The sequence below is a fragment of the Numenius arquata genome, chromosome 3 (genome assembly GCF_964106895.1).
Source record: "Numenius arquata chromosome 3, bNumArq3.hap1.1, whole genome shotgun sequence".
Lineage (NCBI taxonomy): Eukaryota > Metazoa > Chordata > Aves > Charadriiformes > Scolopacidae > Numenius > Numenius arquata.
This window is the reverse complement of record NC_133578.1, coordinates 71229225-71254022: the sequence shown is the minus strand read 5'-3', so window position 1 is coordinate 71254022 and position 24798 is coordinate 71229225.

The window sequence follows — 24798 nt, the reverse complement described above, 5'->3', positions numbered from 1 at the left end:
AAAGGACACATAACATTCTTGTCAGAAGGAAGATGCCTCTTTTGACTGTCTCTGAGAAATGATCTGTGTGTGTGTAAAATTAAATATACTAGGTGCTTTATCTAACTGTCAATTCATTCAACTCTTCCACTCTTAACAAGCAGAAATGAGCTTCAGGAACTGGAAATGTGTACAAACAGATAAGAGATGTGACAATACTAATCTTAAGCATTAAGACAGTGTTGAACTTTCCACAGGAAGCCCCATGGCACATGATGATATTTTTCCCAAGTGATGGTCTTGAGGGAGATGTGTTATTTTTTATTATTCATAACGCCTAAGAGTTTTAGCAAAAGAAAGGCTTCATTAATCTCTTGAAATAGGAGGAGCTGGTTATTGTTGCAGGCACAGAAGACAGGAAAGGGCCAGGAGATGATGCTTCATCCCTGGAAGTGTTTAAGGCCAGGCTGGATGGGGCTTTGAGCAACCTGCTCTAGTGGGAGGTGTCCCTGCCCATGGCAGAGGGGTTGGTAATAGACGATCTTTAAGGTCCCTTCCAACCCAAACCATTCTATGATTCTATATATATTATGTGAGAGTGAGAGATTAAATTATGTTCTGTGGATCACACGGAGCTTACATCTCTATTTGTGAGCTAGTAGCAGTAAAGCATGGGCTTAAATATTGCCTGTGATCATCCATAATATTTGGTAACATGGTCCTTTGCATGGCTGTGGCCTCTGCCAAGACATACTGTTCTGCTGGGCAGAGTTTATAGGAGATCATGAACCCTCATGGTATGAGCAGTCACCCTCTTTGGGGAGAAACAGAGTTGACTCCCAAGGCTGCTGGTTGTGCTGCATCACTCGACCTCAAGGCCAGAAATGGAGCTTATTCTTTATTTAGCATATTGGACCAAGAACTGGTCTGGTATCTGCTGAACCTCAGATGCAAGAAGATGCTTCCCTGTAAAAGCTTCCTTCTCTATTTCTTCAAGAGCAGTTTTCCTTCCAAACATAAATACTGATAGGAGCTATATCTTTTCATTCTTTCCTGGATTAACAAAGGGAGCTAGCAACATGTAAATAAATCCACATGAGAAGGAGACATCGTTTAATCAGATGGGATTAGGTGAAGGCAAGAAGGCTTATACTGGATACGACTAGTAGCAGGCAGGCAATTTATCTGCTCTCTCGCTCTTGAGACATGCTTATGGTTTGGGTATTCATAGTAATCATTAGCATGGATAAGTGTTGCTTTATTTTGTATGAACAATTTACAGCGTATTTTCTTAATTTTTTCCCCTTTGTTTGACTGCTTAAAAAGCTGCAGAGAAATCTCTGTAGGGAAAAAGCACAGTAGCTATTATTTCAAAGTACCTGCACCTCCCGGTACAAATTGTTTTCTTTGTGAGCATAAATACTAGCATTTTCAGAAAAAACAGCCATTACAGATCCTGTCCCATCTGTGTGTCATTCATGTCCATGACGGTCTGTGCTGTAGTGGAAGGCTGACAGGGGAAGATACACACTGCCATTAGCTGCACAAATTGGCTAAGAGGTTGGACATAATTCCCCAGTATCTTACATGGCAGAGAAGACTTTTTCACAGAATGTGTGAATGGCATTTCTGATAGCTGTTTGGGTTTTCTTAAATGATTTGAGGCAAAGTTTTGACTTGCCAAATGAAAATCCTTGGTGTCATTCAGAAAGTAATCTTTTGTTGACCTTATATTTGTTTGCATCACCAAAGGCTTTGTACGTGGAAAATATTTGTTGTTCAAACATTGTCCCTCAAATCATGATAGGGAGAAAGAGGGAAGACAGGTATGTATAAATGAGAAGAGGTGGGTGAGTAAGGGATTGTGTGATGTGTTGAAGCAAAACTTCTATTGAATTCCGCTATCCAGCTGACCTATGATCTAATGTGACCAATCCAGCACACACATGACCCACCGTTATTGAGTATCTTAAACTTTGTACAAAATGTACTTTAATAACTTGAACTATTTACAAAAGACTGACCTACTTGACTGCCTCTGCAGGAGCAAGTCCTATTGATCATTCGCAAGCATCTTATCTGTGTTCAGTTTGGTAGATTCTGCAGCAGGAACCTCTCTGTGCCTGGAACAGCCAGATTGCTCGCTGAGGATGTTAACCAGCACACTGAGCACACAAGTAGCTGGTCAAGCAAAATCTGTGGGACTGTCCAAAATTCCCACACTGGGGAGCTCCTGTAACAATGAGTAGAATGAGTTGCTGTGAAGTCATCTAAGAGTTCAGTCCATTGCGTTGTTTCAGGTGGGTCCATTGTATCATTTGTGCAGCCAACTAGATGAGGAGTTTCTGGACCAGTTTTATGGGATTTTATGACTTCTGTTTACACAGACACAGCTCAGACATACAACTATATCCCAATTATAATAGAAACCTGAATTTGATCTTTATTTCAATTTTATAGCTTAAATCCTATAGATCTTACCACAACCTTAATGATACTATGAGTCCTGATGATGTTAACTCATGCTTTAGCAGATTATTTCTGCAGTACCTTTGGATTCTGTCTTACAAAGGACGAAGCATTCCCTGGTCCTTCCATTCATTTTGTCATGAATTATTTGCTCTATTTCAAAGATCAGCTACTGAATTGGTATCTTTTGGGATCAGACTGTTAGTTCAATTTTTACACTAGCAGGTGACTTAGAGAACTCAGTTAAATAATTTTACATCTCTCATAAGGCTTGAAAATGTTGACCGTTGTGGCTACCTCATTATATTTGACCTATAATGGGTTTTTTTGGTGGCTTTGGGTGGTTTGTTGGGTTTTGTTTGGGGTTTTGGGTATGTGTGTGTGAGGAATGTCATAGGATCACAGACAGCACTGTGACTTCTTGTATTCTGCTTCCATTATTCGTCTGACTGATCCTTCAAGAAGCAGGTCTATCTGCTTTCAAGAAGCAGGTCTATCTGCTTTTAAGATTGGAAACTTCAGCATAAATTTATGAAAACTTTTGAAGAAAAAAATAAACCCCACAAATTTAATAAAAGTCTGCTTTCATATCATGAAAAAAAAGCCTCTGAATAATTTATTCAGCATTTAACTCTTACTCACAGTGAAAGGTATGCAGCCAGCTTTAGTGCTTATCTATCTGTATCTCTTAAGGCTTAGGCCAATAAACTTCGTGGTCAAGAAAACATCCCGAAAGCACTTTCTTATTTGAGGATATACATTCTTTTCTGATTTAAGAAATAAGATATATTTAAAATCATCTATTCTTCTCATGTCTCTGGTTGGAAATAATATGAGCTGTTGCTTTGAAAATGCAGGCACAATAGATCTACTCTTCTTATAATAAATCAACATGAAAGAACATAAGTTATTCTTTTTATTATCCATTTTGCAAGACATAGCAAAATGTTTGCAGTTTGAACTCAGGATGGGAGACTGTATCATTTAAAGAACAGCAGCTGGTGATATTTACGCCTAGTAGAGAACAATGTGTGCTCTTCCCTAAAGTACCTCTAACTTTTATCTTGGCAGTGAGCCATACTGCATATAAAAGATAATCAATGGGTTGACTCAATATTTATAATGCAATTTGCAAGATGAATCTATTTGTGATTGAGCTGAATCTTTGAACGCAGCCCTTAGGAGGGAAAATGTCTCAGAACTAAAGGAATCTTAGTTTTACCTTCTCAGAGATACATATGTAAATATATGAGTTACAGACAGAACAGTCAAAGAACAGGGCTGAGGTCACTAACTCTCTAGTTTTAATATTTCAAAGAATACGATATGAGGTACTGCATACAGCAAATTTTATCCATCTTGCTGTGTGTATATGAGTCCATGCGAGCTTTTGTGTGTGCCCGGTGTCCCTGAAATTTCTTTCATTGTGGTTGTGTACACAAGCAAACAAAGCGACCTCTTTGAAACAAAGGTTGAAGTTCCTTCCTTGCCATCACTGCTCACTGTGATTTCTGAGCATTATTTCCAAACACAACAAAATAAAGCAGTCTGTCAAACTTCCCTACAACTTTTGAAGTTACCTTGGGGTCTGTCTTGGAAACCTTTGAGGTTGATTGCAGTGAATCACTTTAACAGCCAGCTTAGCCACGGAGGAGACAGAGCTGTCATTGCATGAATGAGAGCTCTGCAGCACAATAATGTCTGGAGTTTATATTGACATGACTGGAGAAAATTACATAAGCCAAATTTCCAGTTTTAAGGTGCAGCTTTAAGGGCTCTGCTTTTGAAATATGAGCTTAGAAAGTTTTCCAGCCTTGTGATGTACTGCTAATAAGGTGGGTAGACAATAAATTAAATGAACTACTAATATGCTGCCAGATATCACTATTCACAGATGACTGCTACAATTATTGCTAGGTAGTTTGGCATGACTCCAAGACTCCTAACGTATAGTCTAGGACACTCAAACAAATGAGCAGCTCCTTGGTTATGTGCTGCTGTAAGCACTGCCAGCTTTGCACTTGCTAGGCATATGGCATCATCCTCCATTGGAAAATACACCTGACTTCTGATACAGACATCTCAGCTCTGAGCAGTATGAAGAATGATATTCCATCATAGGAAAAATATCTTGAATGACTGGTGACAGTCTTACATTGATTTTAATACTATGGACAAAAGTAAATCTTATTCTGACTATTTTAATTGTTCTTTAGTATTATTTTTTAACAGTTCTTTACTCTTAATTTTTAACAAGGTTTTGTCTTAGTTGTGCCTGTAACTTTGTGGCACTAAAGAGAAATAAAGACTGTATTCATTCCCACTTGGCAAGAGGAGAATTTCCCCAGATGTTGATTCCATATTTGAAGGAGGAGAAAGTCCTCATGTTCAGTGCACCTCTGTGTAGGTGAGGATATGGGTAAGAAATGGGAGATGGAGCTCCAAGACTGAGATGTGACATGTCCGTGTCCTGACTCCAGTCCTACCTGAGCCCTATAAAACTCACTGGATTTGAACCAAAACTAACAGATGCACATGACTGGGGCAGAAGCCATGACATGCTCTGAGGAGAGGTCAGGGAACTGAAGTGTGCTGCAGGTTACCCTCTCATATACACATGTAAAAATACTTCACATATACTTCTGTAAAAAAGAATGTGTGTTCTACTTTATTCCTGCTAACGACAAAAGTCAATGATTCTAGAGTATACATGCAAATTCAAGAAGAAGGGGAAATACCTTCCAAGGAAATCCTTCTCTATTGCTCCTATGGGGACAAAAAACTCCCTGGCAAAGTCGGAGAGATAATGCCTTGTATTACACTAGAATGGATTCTCCCAAGACATGTTGCTAATTTAGATGAGATAACAAGAATTTGTTCTATATTTGCATATAAACAGGTAGAATTCAGAAAGCCAAGATCATTATTAAATTGACAAAATGTCTTATTTCCATTAAAAAAAATAATTATCTTTCTTAGGGGATCTCTAGAAGGACAAGGCAACAGATAGTAGTTCTTGACTGAGGTCTAGAACGTCCATTCTAACCCCTCTTTGATATTACTGGTCATCAGATCAGATGTTCATTAACCTCTGTTGCATCAGGATAAATGTATTAACAAATAATGGCTTCCTGAATAAGAAACTTTCAGTTCTAAATAGATCCTTGTTTATCCTCTTGGTCTGTTTCTGGCATATTATGATGCAAATACCTAGATGACATCAAAGTCATAATCTTTCTGCACCTAATCTTAGAAGATTTACAGTAGTGCTCAGGTACTATAGCAATGATCAGAGTGGACAAACTGTCTATAGCCAGGCTTATACTTGGGTGAGTTTCTGATCAGCCAGGTCAAAAGGGTAGATCTAATACTCTAGGAAATTCTGAAAAGTGACAAAGGACATTTTTTTTTGTTGTTTTTATATTCTTACGACAAAAGTCATCTTCCTACCTTCAGGCACTGGGAAATGGGAAAAAATTGGAAACATGGAGAATTACTAGAGAAAGGAGAGGCAGGAGCTTTAATGGCACTTTACTTAATGAGGATTATGTATATTAAGTATTTTCTGTTCATAAATTAAGTTCTGGACACTTTGCTTGTAAAGATAAATACACGCAAAGTATGTTAGTTAGTTAATGAGAGAGTGTGTTTGTGTGAATGTGCTTGACACCAGTATCGTTCTAAATAAATAAAAAATTAGCTATTAACCTGGTAGCTAGATCTGAAACAATGCGGACACAAAAAGATTAAATTAGATAATATTAAATTAGATTTGATGAGACTAGAGATGAAATTTAGAGTGTATAAAATTATTTTCCTTAGGCACAAGGTGAGAGATTAATCTTACCTAACCTTAACTGTCTAAAAGTAAGCTATCTGGACTATCATTTAGGTTCATACTACTATCAATGAAGAGATAAATGAGCACTTCCAGAAGGTCATTCATCCCATTTTAAGACGTGTGTCTCTGGAGTTCCCAATCTGTTTCTTTTGATTCTCTATACGGAGTCTAGCTGAGTAGCTTAGACTCAATGCCTAACTTGGAGCAAGTGTGATTATAAACTGTTATATTTTCAAAATCTTCAAATACAACTGTGATTATTCATGAATCTACCTTACATACTTACATAGCATTAACCCTTTTCTCCAGCCAGAGATGAAAAAATCAACATTTTGGTCATAAACGACAGATGCTTTTTAATACAGAGTAAAACTTAAAGTTTACGGAACTGATATATCACTTGGACCTCAAAATTATGTCAATTGTGAAAGTTTTATAAAGCTTCTTCTCTTCTATGACACAATTTACGTTCTATGTTTACATGATCATATAATTGGAGAATATGAATATTTATTTCTTTTTTATTTTTAATTGATGTACATAAAATAAATACAGGTGTTGTGAAACTCTTAAATAACAATGCTTTGGCCAAGAGGATCACCTACAGCCTGAGAGTCTGAGGTACCTTTTAAAGAGGTAAGAGGGACTGAGGAAGCCCCTCAACCACATATAAATCATACACCTAGCCTGAAATCTGAAACTGGGTGAGTATTTAGAGAAGTATCACAAACTACTTATTTGCATATTCTTATTTTTTTTTCTAAATACCCACTGTTGACCACTATAAGGAATAAGATTGTGAACTGTATTGATATAATATAGCCATTTTTACCTCTTATGGTTAAGTTGGTAGTGTACTGGAGTTTTTTTGCTTTTTCCATTGCAAAATGTAAATAAATATTTATCTATTATTGTTAAAAAAAGCATTTCATGTTCCACAGTATTTATAAATTACCAGTGAACCTGGTAATGTCAACAGAAACTCAGCCCCCATAGGCTCTGCCTTCTGTAATTAGGCCAGACAGCATTTTTAGCAATGCTGAACTTCCAGTACTAATTGGACTATGAGTAGGAGTAGAAAGAAATTCAGCAATGCATAGCTTCTTTTCTTTCTTTTTCTTTCTTTTTTTTTTTTTTTTATTATGAAGCCTGAATGATATGCAGTTTCAAGGAAAATCTGGCTTTAATTTATCTCCAGCCAGCATGAGGCCAAATCAAAACCTCAACTTGCAGAGATTGCATTGAGGAAGTCACCTTTTTGTGTTGAAACTTGCTCTGTTTCTGCCCTGCTGCCATCCCGTGCTGCATATGGGAGAAGCTATCCTGCTTTATCCCATTGTTTATAGTATGGACCCAGTGGCTCACATTGAGTCTTCTGGCTGGTGTAATTGATTTCAGGACACTATTTGAAATATAAAGAAGAAATCAACTCTCTGCCCTTCAACACTGCTGACAGGTCCACTTAGGCTGAAGTCCATTCACTAAATATCTGTATAAAAGGTAATATGAAATTGTGGTTGACAGTAGCTTCAGAGGCAATTGCTTTTGATCAAAAAATTTAGATTAAAGGTGAAGCAAGGAGATAAAAGTGGCCATGCTTCCCATGCTGTAGTACACAATTCTCTTTTTTCTCTTCAGCAAAATAGAGTCTTTTGTTGGTTTTAGAAGACCTAGGACATCAATCACAGCTGTGAGCTCTTGAGGCAAATGCCTGAACTTATGAGTGAATAAAAAAGAGAGTCAGAGCTGATTTGCTGCAATGTTTTAACTGTGTATGAGATGAACAATGGAAAATGCTAGGAGAGAAGAATAACTTGAGTATTACAGAGTAAGTGGGAACCAGACTACATCAATGATATTAGAAGAAAGACTTTTTGGTGGTAAAAAGACCCACTGCATATGACAAAGCAGGCATCACCTTCTTTCGGTAATGCCTACTAGATCCTTCATCCCCCTTCCACAATTCACCACATCATGTGAGTTTTCATGTTCATCTATGCCTTATTCAGTCCACCCTCAGGTACCTACAGGGCACCAAAAACAGGTGAAAGGATAGTGTGTCACATCATTGCTGGGACTTTGTCCTGTTTGGCTTTATAGATGGATTTGCCTGTACTCTTTTCTCATGTCAGAGCAGATAACTTTACAGAGCTGCCTGTGTTTAGTTTTAGGGAAATTCCAAGATTCTCAAAGTAATAGGAAGGAGATGAAGTTTGCACTGAATTGTTAAATTAAGTCTTCCCTTTATAGTAGGTGACTTGACAGAGGTAATATGGATAATTATGCAACATGAAAATATTTCTTGCATTTCTCCTCCCCCAGTGCTACTACTGTCAATTCAGAGGGTAGGTTTTTTTCATAACTTGTACTACTCTGCCTTTATACATGAAAATTAGGACTGCATTGAGTTTAAAAAAAAAAAACCCTAGAGTCCTGAGTCATGGTCCGTGACTGAATCTGTGATGTACTCTCAGGCTGCTATATTTTTAGTTGAAGTGAATGTCAATGTGAAAATATTTTTACTGGATTAAATCTCTTCTCATAGCTTTAAAGACAAAGTAGGTTTTCCTCCTTTCTTGCACACTGTGAATTGTATGCCAGAACAGTTTGGTGTAGCACTACACTCATGTAAGGTAGCAGGCTGCCTGGGTGAGCATTTCTCCCTGTTTCACATCCTCTGAATGCATGTGGGTTTTAGGTGGAACAATACAGAAAGGAAATGAGGAAAGAAATGTTCATGAACCATTCAAAATCCCCCCCTTCCTTCATTTTCCAGGGTAGAATTTTTCATTCAACCTGTGACATCTGTCATACAAGTATTTATGTTTTAGGTAGTTATGAGAGCACTCACTACACGCAGTGGAGATTTGACCAAAATAGTTAAAAGAATTTGATATGATTTCACCAAATGTAAATATCTGCTTTAGGATGAAATGAATTGTGTCCTAATCTCCATTAAGTATCTTGATTATCTCCCTACCAACAACAAGACGAGTGTAGGGTCACTTGTCGACATAAGCACTTACATTTGTAAATAGGCACGTTGGACTCCATCCCACAGGAGGTTGGAACCAGTGAAGAATCCACTGCTTAAATGTCTGCAGGCTTTCTGTATTTATTTGATGTGACAGCTCTTCCCCTTTGAGTTACACCTAAATTCATTGTCCTCTCCCGTTGCTTTTCCTGCAAGAAATAAAGTCTTTAGAAATCCTGTACTTGTGCATGGAATGTCAGTATGGATACAGTTACACAAGTATAATTTGGATGCTACTTAGTAGTTGCTTTACTAACCCAAATTCATACATCAGGGCATATAGAACTGGAGGCAACATTAAGCAATCATCTATTTCCATCCAGTTCATTAATTCACGAGTATGTCTACAATTCTGGCAAACATTTCCTCCTCTCAGTTCCTAAGAAAAAGACCAAAGATAAAGATTTCACAGCATCTCCATGTGGGCTGTTCACACCGAGCAGTATCTCCTGAGACCCCAGAATGTAGCGCCTTTGAAGAGTGGGAAGGAACTGTCCTGTGAAACAGTTCTTTCACCTTTTAATGCACAAATAGAAGACTGAAGTGAAATTAGCATAGGTGATGGACAACATGCTATATACACAGGAGCCAAAAGAGGGTGAGAATAATGTGGTAAAACCCCAAGAACTTTTAAGAAGTAAGAAAACTGTTAACTGATTGATTTACCATTTTGGGTAGCTGAAATACCACAGAGATAGGCATGCAAGGAATCATTTGTGCCATGATTGGGATCAATGCTAAGAATAGCCACACTCCTATCTGATATGTATTTGAGAAACAAATAACCCATTGAAGAGGTCGATTTTATTTGTGGTATTTGCCACTGGTGAATGTCCAAAGATGTAAGAATATGTAGGATGAAGATCATATTATTTATGAACCACAGACTCTGGGTGATGTATTGTCATCCGAGGGACAAGAGGAACACCAAACTCTCGACATGTATTATCTTGCTGGATGCTGCCTGTGATGGTGAGATTGCTTACTTAATTTGCTATCTATACATAATAGTAAGTGATTAATCACTGGCCTGAAATATATTTTTTTTTCAATAAATCTGCCTTATGAATGCTAATCCATCAAGTTTTGTAAGTTCTTAAGTAAATTCTTGCAAGTGTTTAATCACGCAGATATTTAGAAAATTTTCCTCTTCTACACCATATTTTTTTTAATTTTTTTGAATAAATTTTATTCTTCTAGCCCTTCCTCAGTGGTCACAGAAAATAATCACTACCCCATCTTGAAAATTGAAGTGTTGATCTCATTTTCTCAGCATAACCAAAACAAACAAACAAAAAATGGAAAAGAGACCATAAAGAAAGAAAAGAGATAAGCTTAGCAAAATCCAAATGAAAGCTAATACAAGACTCTGCAGTAAAACACAAGTTTTCTGACCACAATCTCCTGACCCTCATCTCATCCATTCTCGCTTTTGCTCTTAAGGGTTCCTCTCTGAGTCCAGGTTTTCTCTGTTGTGCGCATGTATACAAGGAGCAGTGTTCATAAGCTTGGTAGGTTACTAGGTTCAGTGCTAAGGAACCATTATCTGAAGTTTTAGTACAAAAACTTTTTCAGTTCATTATCCAAGACACCAGCCTGCATATATTTATCAAAGACTGTCTTCGGCATCACTAACATGCTAACATTATGCTACACTTCTCCCATTCTATATTAAGATAGACATCACACATTTCTAAAATGCAGTAGGTGTTAGAAAGAGGTCTGGCCAGACCCATCTATTCACTTTAAACCTTTCTGATTTTACACCTTCAGCCTATATAAAAGCCTTTCAGCCTCTGTTCCCATCCTTTATAAGCTTGTTGATCTTTTAAGTTGCACTCCTGCAAGTCTCAAGAACTCCCAGGGAGCCAACACGTACGCACAGTGAGTCTGATGTTTGCTCCAGTTCCACAAAAATCGCACACAGATGTGCTCTTTTATTTCCTTTGTGATGTTAAGATCAGCTAATCACACCCAGGCATCTTTGTGAAGCTGTGCTGCCTTCCTCACAGGAACCCATTTAGAAAATTAGATCTTTGAATACTGAAAGGTGTACACAGAAGGAGTTTTTCTGTAGCTGCCTAGACATAAAGGGACAGCATGTGTAAAAGTGACATCTTCAGAAGGGGTCAGTTCTACAGACAGCAATCTACTGGGTAACTGGACATTGATTTTCTATCCAGTATATCTACCTTGTTGTCAATGCCTAGTAAGTAGCACAATCACCCTATGGAAATCAGAGGGAAAAGGCCTGGAAACAAGCAGGCTTACTTCATGCTGATTCAGTTGAGTGAGACTGTCCGCAAAATGAATGTTTGAGAGTCACAAGTGCACTAAATGCTCATGCTAGAATGCTAGCTGGAAGGGACAACGTAAGAGAAGTATACAGGTATGGAGCAGTGGGTGAAAGCAATGTGCTAGGAGGAAGATGCAACCACTGCAACACCAGCAACAGGGTAGCCTGAAGAAGTCCTTCACCAGCTGGAAATTTCTTAGATAGCTATATGTCTGTGCTCTGTGGCTATATCTATACTAGATTAGTGTCAGTGACTACCTCCAAGCAGTGGAGCTCCATTGTCCTCACTGTTTAATTGCTCTAGTGCAGCAATTAACACTCACAAACAATTGCTGTGCAGACTTCAGGAGCTAGCTCAGGCCCAAAATAAATTCTATGAGACAGCTTGCATACTACCCTGTTTCAGAACCTAAGTGAAATTATTGGAATGTGTGGGGGCACCTCCATGCCAGCTCTAGAGCAGATCTCAAGCACATATAGTTTACAAGCTATAGTTTTTTCTCTTTCTAGTTCCTACAGCTTCTACAAACAGAGTAAATTTCAGTGAATCTACAAACGGAATATATTTCCTTTCTTGAAAGCCAGCCTATACCAGGAATATTCTCTCAAGTGAAAAATGTTAGCGTTACTATATGCATTATTTACATTCACATTTTAGCTTGCATTTGCAATATCTGTATTTTTTCCTCTGAGTTCCACTGAAAAAAAATGATTGCAACATGCCCCTCATACATTGATTTAGCTAATGAGATCATTGTTACAGCCACAGATTTAGAAAAAACAACAAATGGCTATAAAATGCTACCAAAGGCTGGAGCAGATGCATGGAATGACCTTTTGGAGATTGCTTGAGGAAACCTTGCAAAAATCTCTTTTTGTTGGCTAAACCCATGTTTACTGCATAGCTAATGTTTTTTCACTGCCTTATGTGCAGTTAAAGACAGTAATTTGGACTGACACCAGTCATAACTTTTCATGCTTCATGGCAGCCCCCACCTAAGCTATTAATTTACCACCTGCTAAAGTTCCTGAAGAAATGAGCTGTCAACAGTTTTTCTTAAGCTAAGAGTGCTTTCAAACAAAAGAAGGCCTTTGGAGAATGAAAAATGTACAATATCCCAATGGATTTCATCAAACTATTTCACACAGTTCATACGTAATTAAAAAGTTGAATGTTGAGAATATTTAGCAAACTTCTGAGCCGAGTCTCAGAGCAGTACTCCACTACCAGTATTTGCTCTGCATGTCTGAAAGTCACACTTAGTAATATAACAGTAGCTGGGTTAAATATGATGGTAGAATAGGGTTGCTATTCATAATAAATCTTTTGGAATTTGTCGTGGTTTCGGCTGAATTTACCAAAACCAGACTGACAGATGGCCCTTCCCTCCCCCTCCCCCCCCCAAAAGAGGAGAGAGGAGGAGAAAGAGATAAGGAGATTCAGAAGTTTAGAATGAACTAAACTATTTTAATGAAGAATTAATATTAAAATAAAAATAAAGAAGAAAATAATGAAATAGATACAATATATAAAAAACCATATCAAGCCCCCAGGATGACAGTCACATCACCGGCAGGCACTGGGGAAGTCCCAGACTGGACTCAGTGACGAATGGGAACTGGATTCCAGCTCTGGAGTCAGCAACACATGGATCGGGATCAAAGGCAGATGAACAGACAGAGTCCTCTCTGGACATCGGCCATCGCAGGAAGAGGGCTGACCCTTTGATCCCTCAGCTTTTATACTGAGCATGGGGCAGATGGGATGGAATACTCCAGTTGGTCAGGTTTGGGTCACCTGTCCTGTCCACTCCTCCCCACCGATGTGACCTCTTTACGTTTTTTCCATTTCCGACCCCCTAAGGGGGCAAAAAACAAAATTGGCTGACCTTGGTTGTTATAGCAATAAGTATAAGCAAGGGCCTCTCTGCTCACCACTCCTTGGCATGGAGCACAAACATTGGTCTTATCATTCTGAGAACAAGCAGTTTTCTCCACGATATGCCGTTAATTTCAGAGAGTTAGAGGAGGCCTAGCTAGGATGTAAAGTTACAGAACAGAAAATTGGTTTGGTTTTACTTCAAACTGGGACAGAATTTTACTAGCATGACTGATATCAAAATTGGATTCAAGATATCATGGCCCTGAACATAGAAGTTTACATTTCAAAGCTTGGTTGACAAATGCAAACTTTCTTAAACTTTTGAGTCAGAAATGTATCAGCCATCTTTCATGCATGGAAGAGTATATTTAGAAAAAATCCCTTCCATGTTGGCTGGAAGCTAAAACTTGGGCTGGGTGGTTTAACTGTATACTAGAATTAATATTCCACATTTTTTGGTTATCCTTTATCAAGTAACTGTCTGGCTGAGCGGAACTGTGGCCCTATACTTTGAGTCTTGTGTCTGCCAACATCCACAGAAAGCCATAGAATGGATTTGAAGTCAAATCCACATCCAACTCATAAAACTATATTTTTTTCTGAAAGAATCCAATTAATTAAGTTTTTATAATGGCTCCGATGTCTTATATACAACTATACTTTTTAATGGATTTTCTAGGTAAAGTAAATCCCCTTGCTTCACTCTACAACACAAACAATTCACACAGATCTGGACTAGGAGGCTCCACTTAGTCAAGTGTTCTTGCTTTGCCCATCTCTGTGACTGTGATGAGCTCCAGCTATGTTGTGTGTGAACCACTGACCACTCTTACTATTTCTCCTCATTTTATGTTTCCTCCCTCTTACTAATTCCTGTCTTCGGGAGTTGCTTCTGCACTGTGATAGACTCTGCAGGTCTTATAAGAATAATTCCATTATAAAGCCTTTTGTACATTCTCTTCTACACCTCTCCAGGTGCTGTAGGTAAAATCTTATTAAATCAAATATTCCTGATTTTCATAATTAGATATAACTAGAATTTTTCTTCACAGGCATATTCACCAGACAGTTGAAAGAAACAGATGTGAACAGAATAGACACCTGACACTGAGAAGCTGTGATTAACTTCAAAATATAGGTCAAGAGAATTTGCAGATGCTCAGCACTTCTCAGGGCTAGTTTCCATGGCTTTATGGCTTTACATGCACAAAGGAACAAGCTCCTTTTATTCTTAGGGAAACCAGAAGGTGCTCTGTATTCTGTAGAAATGATCAGCTAATTCCACCCAACTTTAAGTAAGTCCTAAGGTACTTGATTTAGGATATAATTTCCCTATCACTCCTATTATCAGTGTAGAGCTGAGGTATTTCAGCCTGTCTGTAATCTGCAGCAGACTGTGTAATTTCCTTAATCGTCTGCACTGCATATAACCAACCCAAAGACTTTAAAGGTGCATTGGTCAGAAGTCGAAATCTATGTGACACAAATCTCTTCCACCACCCCCAATCCTTTTAGACCTCAAGTAATCAAACTGTTGAGAGACCAGTCAAATGTGATGTCTGAGTCTTGTGTACAGTGTTACTCAGCTATTCATTTAAGGTTAAGCACTTTACTGAAGAGGGTTGTGGGGAAAAAACCAAGGTAAAATGCTTTGTTGAATTGAATTCTCTCACTGATTTGCCCAAGGTTGTTTTATTTATAAACAAAAAAATTTTTTTTGCCTTTTGGAACAACTAAGACGAGAATCATTCATTACTTTTATGGGAGTTTATGGATGCTTTTCATAGACTTAGGGTATATACTTCACTGTATGGTAAAACACAAACATGGAAAAGAACAGGTTTTCTGGTTAATCCAGAGTCCCATGGCTCCAACAGCTTTCAGCATCTCTATTGGAAGTGAATTTCATATAACCTTTCTAGGTAGGCTTTACTCCACAATTACATATTGTGTTGTGCAAAAGAACAGATGCTTTTTTATTTTATAACATTGTAACTCAACTACCCCATGAAAACATTAAACAGTATTACCTAATTAGCAAATCAGTAATGCCTAGAACCTCTAATTAGATTAAAGCTAGACTGGGCCAACTAGTAGCCTGATACATAATGAGGTGCATGTTCCTGACTGTTTTTTTAAAAAGTTGAAATACAGGGAGGTAAAGACGAGGAGAACAAGATGCCACATAAAGGTTTGTATCACCTTGTTATCTGGGCACATGGAGCAAAAACTTTGGCTGTAACATCATATGAAAATCGACTTGAAAGAGGGAAAGCAGGTTGTGAACACCACATGGAAAGTAGTGGCTCTAGAAAAGGGCTGAGAGTCACAGAGGGCATGAACTGTCCCTTCCCAGCGCAATTATAAACTGCTAATGCAGTCCTGGCTGTTTAAATAAGGAACTTTAGCACAGAAGAGAGCACATAATCAAATTCCTCAACAGAATGTGGTTGAAAATATAGAAAACATGTCCTTCTTTTGTTCACATCAACAAAAAAGGAATCTTCTAAATCTGGAGAAGGAGAAAAAAGACAAAATATATGAGGATGGGAGAAAACTTTTAATGGTAAAAAAATTAAGAGTTCAAGCTGTTTAGTTTTTCAAATACAATAATGAAAGGTTACTTGGACACTTTCAAAATAATTTCAATGAATACCTGATTGACTTTTTTTTTTGTTTTAAAGAACCAATAAGGCATAATGAAAACTAATATCTGGATGCTGAAGCTGGGAGAACTCAAATTAGGAATTCTTAGCAAGGCTGATGGAAGTAAAGGATTCTGTGTTTATATCTTTAAATCACCCGATTTCATGTCTTTCTGGAATTCTTTGCTAACATACCAAGATCAAGGTCTCAGTAAGTGTTTCAGTTGCACGCTGTAGACATAAATCAGAGCCTTCAAAACACAGTCCCACTCCTTCCCATCTCGCTGATCTTTTTTCTCTCTCTCTACCTTAGCTCTCAACCCTGTGGTTTCACCCTATTTCTCAAATTAGATAGATTCTGCTTTCTAACGTTGGAATTATTCCCCTCTCACCCTGCTAGTGAGATTTCTGCAGGATTAGCACGCTGTTTTGCTTCACTGCATGGTCAGTCAGTTGTGGTCAGAGCTAGTGTGAAGAAGGGGATAGAACCGTGGTGTCGGGAGGGAGCACACAAGAGGAGCAAGTAATCACAGGGCAGAGGAATAATTCTCCTCTAGGTGGTAGTGAGCCATTAGAGTAGATGGGCCATAATGCATAGTACCCTTCCACTCTGCTAATTAACAAGCCCAGTTTCCACTGAACTGCTATAGATCTGGACTTTCTAAGTGTTTTCATAGCTAATTGTTTCAAGCTTTTTCCAAGGTGACAAAAAGTTATTACAGAACCACAGACTAATCCAAAGTTTCTTCAAAGCAAGTATTTGATAATTCACAGGCAAATTTGAATATGAAAACATAAATAACTTTGCATTTACTACATTGGTATTTTATTTTTCATACTGTTTTCTAATAAGATTTTAGTTTTCTGTACATCTGGTTTTATCAGTTTCCATTTGGAATGTACTAAATATTTAAATTCACAGTTTTGTTGACACCCAATGCATAAAAGATTTAATTATATTCTTCTTTTCATCCAGTTCTAATTTCAAAAGTATGAAAAATTAGCTAATACATAATGTTAAATCCTTAAATATGACATATTTGAAAATGAGTTTTGTATGAAAAAAGTCAAAACAAAATTAGTAATATCAGCCTCTTAACAATTTCAAAGTGCAGTACTCATCAAAACACACACAGCCACTACTTCACTTTACGGTCATTCATTGGTTCTTTATCTGTCTGTCCCGGTTTGAAGTAAAACCGAACCAATTTTCTGTTCTGTAACTTTACATCCTAGCTAGGCCTCCTCTAACTCTCTGAAATTAACGGCATATCGTGGAGAAAACTGCTTGTTCTCAGAATGATAAGACCAATGTTTGTGCTCCATGCCAAGGAACGATATGCAGGGAGGCCCTTGCTTATACTTATTGCTATAACAACCAAGGTCGGCCAATTTCGTTATTTGCCCCCTTAGAGGGTCGGAAATGGAAAAAACGTAGAGGGGTCACATCGGTGGGGAGGAGCGGACAGGACAGGTGACCCAAACCTGACCAACTGGAGTATTCCATCCCATCTGCCCCATGCTCAGTATAAAGGCTGAGGGATCAAAGGGTCAGCCCCCTTCCTGCGATGGCCGACGTCCAGAGAGGACTCTGTCTGTTCATCTGCCTTTGATCCTGATCCATGTGTTGCTGACTCCAGAGCTGGAATCCAGTTCCCATTCGTCACTGAGTCCAGTCTGGGACTTCCCCAGTGCCTGCCGGTGATGTAACTGACATCCTGGGAGCTTGATACGGTTTTGTATATATTGTATCTATTTCATTATTTTCTTCTTTATTTTTATTTTAATATTAATTTTTCATTAAAGTAGTTTAGTTCATTCTAAACTTCTAAATCTCCTTATCTCTTTCTCCTCCTCTCTCCTCTTTTAGGGGGGGGGGAAGGGGGGGGAAGGGCCATCTGCCGGTCCGGTTTTGGTAAATTCAGCTGAAACCACGACACTGTCTCTACATTCTTTTTTTTTAAAGACTGGCTTCCCCCCACTTCTTTTGTTTTTAGGAGTACTTAGCTCAGTTCAGTTCTTACATATGATTTGGATTCCTACATCATCATCATTATTACTATAATTATTATTATTAATAATGATTCTATAGTATACATCATTATAATTATATAATTAGTTTATCAACCAGAATATATAATGTCTATAATATTATAGGAATAGGATCAATGACATTTATAGCGTTGTTCTTTAATGTTTATTAGTGAAAACTTAGAATTTCTTCTCACAAATAAAAAGTCTAATTATATTTAAGTATTTGATTACTGAAAAAAAAACATATTTTCATGAATTATCATCCGGTAAGATGATTTTTTTTCTTTATGCATTATTTATTCATTGTTTAGCCTTACTCATTGAAATGCTAAAAAGATCTAGGCAAACAACTGTATAACAGAAAAGAAAACATAATAAGTTGTAAATAGTGAAACACATCACTGAAGATAAACACTTTGTAAACATTCCCTTGGCTGATATTGTTCATATACACCATTTCATAGAATCATAAAATGGTTTGGGTTGGAAGGGACCTTTAAAGGTCACCGAGTTAAACCCCCCTGAAATAAGCAGGGACATCATAAACTCGATCACTTTATTGATACCAGTTTGGTATCAAGCCCTGTATTGATAGCCCAAGTTTCCTGGGTTGCCTGTAGCTCACCATGCTACTTTTCCAGCATATGTCGGGGTGGTTGAAGTCCTCCAGCAGGACAAGAGACTGTGAGTGTGATGCCTCCTGTATCTGGAGTGAGAAGGCTTTGTCATAGGCTCCCTTTGATCAGGTGGCCTGTAGTAGACACCAACCACAAGGTGCCCTTTGTTGCCTCAGTTTCTAATGTTTACCCAAATAAATGTCAATATTGGCCCGCAAATAACTACAGAGAAAGAATAAAGGTCTACATGGCTGTGTCATTAGTGCAAACTGGTTGCTAATTTAAGACAATTCAATTTGCAATACAGGGGTATTAAACCACAACAACTTTAAAAAAAAATCCAGGATGTTTAATTTGCCAATCCTCTTTTGAAATTATAAGTTTTGAATGTACTTTTTCTCCTTAGATAAAGCCATCCTTCAGTAACAGAAGGATTCAGGAACTGCTTTTAATGGGTAGTAGCGAATTTCACAGGAATTAGGAGATCAGGCAAATAATCTCCTTGCTCCTTTGTCGTATATATCTGTTATCTAATCCTGTATTTACAATCTTATTGAGGTTTATACATATTCTTGACTTTTGGGGGACTTTTCCCAGTGAACAGAATTGAGAAAATTATTAACTATTTTGATAATGAAGGTCCTAAGTTAAAAATGACTTGTCCACAGATTCAGATTCTTTCACTGGTGTAAACGAATTAAAATGAACTTAAAGAAAATCAATCCACACTAGTTGATAGGGCACATTTGTTCATATTATGTAAAAATCAACACTTATGTATAGTCTAGACAAGGATATATACTATGAAAGGTTCTGGGGTTTACTGAGTCGCAAACCAAAAAGCAATAATACTATGTAACTACATTAATTTTCTCATTGTTGTAGTTTAATTTTCATTTTGGCTATAGAGCTGATGAAATTGTAATTCATTTATTAAATTATTTTCTATTCTAAACTGATACTGTGTCATAAATACTCCTGCAATTGAGACCAATTTAAAATGTTTAAAAAGAAATACTAAGGTTAACCTTTCAATTTGGATTCCAGGAAAAATAATTGTTCAGCCATTAGCTATAGCAGAATGTTAATATAACTGCCAGGAATTGTTAAAAGAAAAATGTTTGTGCCATACTAGAAGCAAATAAATAAATAAATACAGACAATTCAGAGTAAATGAAAACATATTGACCTAATTTCCTAGTGACTGAAAAATCTGCAGGAAGAAGACCTGCTGGTATAAATTATGTATTTCCTATGTCAGTAGAGGAGACAGGAATGAGTGGCTGGTGACCAATTTTCCCCTGATCATTATCTTTTTACTTTTCTTCCGTGCCTTCAGTGAACTGGAAAAAGTTAACAGGATTGCATTATCAACATCAGATTTAGCATGTTGGATTTCTAATGAGCTGGATGTCTCCAGAAGAGAAAATTGGGCATAGAATAATAAACAGCAATGCAGGACCAGGAGAAAAAGGAAGAGGCTTGGTTCCTGCTTTCAACTTTCAGGAGCACAATGATGGTAATTAGAGAAAAACTTATCTTGAATAGAGATGTATCTTTAATACCAACTGGAAAATATAATTGATCCATTCTTTATAATACAGAACCTAAAGAACTTCATCTGAAGGTAAATAACTTGAAGAGTGTAAGCAGCATCCTAACTTATATGAGGCCATTCAGGAGCTTCATCCCCATGCCATATTGGTAATGTTTTCAAAATTCAGGAGTTGGAGCCAAACCCTGGGGCCAGTTTAAATGCCAGGAGTCATGTGTTGTTTTTTTAAGAATACTCTTCTGATTGTCTTCTCAGCCTTGAGATTGAGATGACTTCTCATTTTCACTTCCTATCTCCATGATCGCAAGGTCTGGAAAAGTTTATAGCACACAAGTATCTGGGACCTAGAAGAAAATAAAAGTAAACAACAAACATCACATAACGTAATGGGGAGATAGTTATTAAAGTTCTTACACAACTAACATCTCCATAAGACCTGCAGCAGTTCTAAGCCAGTAGATCCTGCCTGAGCAGGTACTTCGTATTCCTCCCCTCAGCCCTCCTCCGGTGCTCTGCTGCTTCCAGGACAAGTATCCTCTGTCAAACCTTCAAGCCTCATGCACACTAAACATTGAATTGGCTTGATTTTGTTGTCACTGACATTTTTCACCACAGTTTTTGACTTCAGAGGAGAGTTCACTGATCTGAAACAGCTTTGGAGTGGTGCCGCAGGGTGACAATTTGCCATCAAGCTCATGTTAGGGGATGCTTGTTCTTACTCACTGGAAGTGATGTCTTTTTAAAAGGGTTTATGCCATTTACTCTATACTGTTAATTACATTACTAGTAGTCACTAGTCCTTAGCTTCAAAGTCAAAATGTACAGAGTAGTTGTGTCCACAATTCTTAGTGCTAGACCTCTCCAAAGGTGACTGGTAACACTTGGCCTTGGGTTACACCTGTACTCCATGCAGTGTCCCAAAATTCCTGATGCATGCTTATGTGTTCTTTAGTGTGTGGGTGTGTGGGGTGGTTTTGCATTGTTTTGCTTCAAAGTGCATCAATAATGGGAGGGCTGTGCTGCACCCTCGTAAAATGTTGGGGTTTTACACCACAAACCTGAAGATGTGAATTGCATGCTGTGGGTATAGGAATCATAGAATCATAGAATGGTTTGGGTTGGAAGAGACTGTAAAGATCATCGAGTTCCAGCCCCCTGCCATGGGCAGGGACGCCTCCCACTAGAGCAGATTGCTCAAAGCCCCATCCAGCCTGGCCTTGAACACCTCCAGGAATGGGTCATCCACAGCTTCTCTGGGCAACTTGTGCCAGTGCCTCACCACCCTCGCAGGAAAGAATTTCTTCCTAATATCTAGTCTAAGTCTACCCTCTTTCAGTTTAAAACCATTACCCCTCATCCTATCGCTACGCTCCCTGATAATGAGAAGAAAGCATGGGAACATGCTCACAGATGTAAAAGCTGCTGCAATGACTTGTAGGACTGCTTACGACAAAGGGAGCCAAACTACCTTTAATCTGCTATTTATTGGGACAGGTCCCCAGAGCAAAATATTTGCAGGAACCGAGTTTTGTTTTAGATGGAATTGAATGTTTCACTCCAAAATATGGCCTGAGAATACGTTAGCATTTATGCAATCGGGAGGATGAGAACTGTGAGCTAAGCTGTCTGGCAGGGTAAACATATCTTTCATATCAGAAATACAGTCATCCTTGGAGTTGGGTTTATATAAAGGTAGCTTATTTTTATTTTGCTTATGTGAAATGAAAACAGCAGGGAAAAGATAGGGAAGGGCTAACCTTTTTTTCTGCTACCTACAAACCAATTGCTGATAGAACCTTAGCTGTGGTAAACTGCCCATTTATCTGATTTAGCACATGATCTACTCCTCAGTACCCTAGAGCTTAATCTAATATTCTTAACACTAAATTAACTTAGAATGTGAAATTAAAAGAGAGGGAAATCATGCACTTATAGTGACAGAAAACAGATCATAATGTTTTCATACCTCTGGCCTAAACATAGTCAGTGTAAAGCTTTAAAAAATCTAATATTGCCCAGAGAAGTTAATAATTTTAAAGAAAAATCAGTAATATTTAAATTGTTATTTAATTTTCATTCTTGTTTTCCTGAAAACATTTATCTTTCTGAACATGATAGTGCAAAAGACCAGTCTTATATTGAGCATGCCTATTTCATATTGGTGGTAGAAAATGGGTGGGGTTTCATTGTAGGAATATATCATAATCAGTGGTTCAGACATGTCACAGTATGCTTTAAAATAATCTGTGTGGTATTGAAGGAATTTGAAAGGAACAATTCCTGTTTCTGTCACCTGCCTAAATACCAAATGACAACGAGACATGGAACTGCATCATGGTTATTGGGGATGATTGTGTATTTCCCAGAGGAACAAAAATGCAGGAGGTGTCACAATCCTCAGTGTAATTCACATTTCCTCATGTCATGTCACGCTGTTGCAGCTCTAAATCCTCTCTTTTTCCCTCACTGAGGACATCCGCTGATATGGACACCTGCCCATTTTAATTATATGGGAAAACAGGAGAACAGGTTGCATCACACAAAGCTCTATCAAATTCTTCTGAAGATCGAGGCGTTGAGGGTCCCTCAGAGAAGTGTCCCTGAGCCACATAAGCTCTCTGAGCTCATCAGAAGAGGTCAACATAGTGGCCTCCCAGTGTCACAACACAGGCTGAAGAGCTGAGAGATCAAGACATTGCTAGTACTAGCAGGGCCAATGCTTTTGTTGTGCAGTTTAGAGTCAGAAAGCTCAAATTCTGTTGGCAGAGCCCCGTGTAAGTTTGTCATAGCATGAACAAAATCCATCTTAAGGTTGCTGAGCCTAAAAACACACTAAGAGCCCTAAAAGATTTTATAGCTGCCTTGCCTTATTGGAGACTTGGCTCCAGCTTGAAATCTCAGTTGCACATGATACAAGTGCTCCAAACTCTGTCTCTAATGCTAAAACGTAAACCACTTCACCAAGTTCAATTGGGTTCAAATTTTATTACAGTTTCCTGAGACTTATAATAAATACCATCATTAACAAGCTGCTAAAGTAACTACACCACAGAAATTATTAAGCTTCTTAATCCAGAAATGAGAGATCAGTTTATATTCCTTAAATATTTCAAAGAAGTTTCAGGAGATGAAAACCTTTGTGTTTGTTAACTACTCACAATATTTCTGTCCTCTTTTACACCAAATGCAGTTGTCTTTAAGCACTGACTTTAAACCAGACTGTTTATGAGCCATTTTAAATGTGATTAGAAGAATGTTTCTGGTTTTCAATTATTATTTGCTGGAATAAAAGAACAAAAAGTACATATTCCCTTGCCCAGGTTTATTGCTAAAATCCTGTGTTTGAATGCAGATAACAAACATCATGTTCCTTTCTTTATAGCAAATAATGGTGAATACCGTCAGCACAGTGTGTCCACCTCAGCTCACAAATGACTTGCTCAGTTACAGCTACAGCACTTTTGTATAGATATATCTTTTCTATTAATAATGAAATAAAAACACAAAGATCAAGCCTTATTTTTACAAAATATAGAAAATAGTATGTTCTGATTTCCTCAGACTTTGTTAAACATTTCAATTTACTGTGATTCATGCATGTTTACAAGATGTTCCATTAAAGCCAAATGCTAACTTTTTAAGAAATCTTTTCAGCTAAAAAAAGTGATAGCTCTAGTTTGAAGTAGTGACCAAAAAAAAGTGATTTGCTTTCTCAAATCTCATATCCTAAGTAGTACGAATTCTTTACATTGGTAGGTTACTGTGTAAACTAAAAAAAAACCCAACAATTAAGTGAAAAATCTTACTCTAAAATAGCATTAAGACAGGAAGTTGTACGACGTATATCTAGTGAGAGACAAATACTAAAAAATTAAGTCAGCTGAAACTTCTATCACACTCATCCTCTTGAGCAGCTGGCCTAGAGATATATTTACAGACTTCATTGCTTGGCCAGGCCTGTGTTGAGAGAGTCACAAAATCATATTAATATGATGAGGGAGCCACATCGAGTCACTGCCTGATGTTATGAAGACCAGTTGTGGGAACCCTCTGAGCTAGCAATGTCTGGCAAAGCAATAAAATAAGACTTTTTTTGAATAATGATTGCATGGAAGGCATTCTGGGTAGGCTTTGGCAACAAGGCATGAACACCACTGATGCAGAGGAAAAATCTTTAGTGAGTTGTCCTACAAAGTCACCTATGAGGAGCAGACCAGCTGGACTCCCATTGACTCCAACAGTTATACATGTCTTGTCCAAAGGCACAAGGTTTAGACAAGAAATCTCTTCTGAGAGAGAATAGGGCTGAATGAAGACAGCCAAAAATGAGACAGGCTGTTCTCTGAACTCCCTTGAAAAATTTCTTCTGTTGAAGAGCCCAAATACAAACCTGGTACTTAGTCATTTCTTGATGAAATGTAACCCTAAATATAACTGGGTGATTGA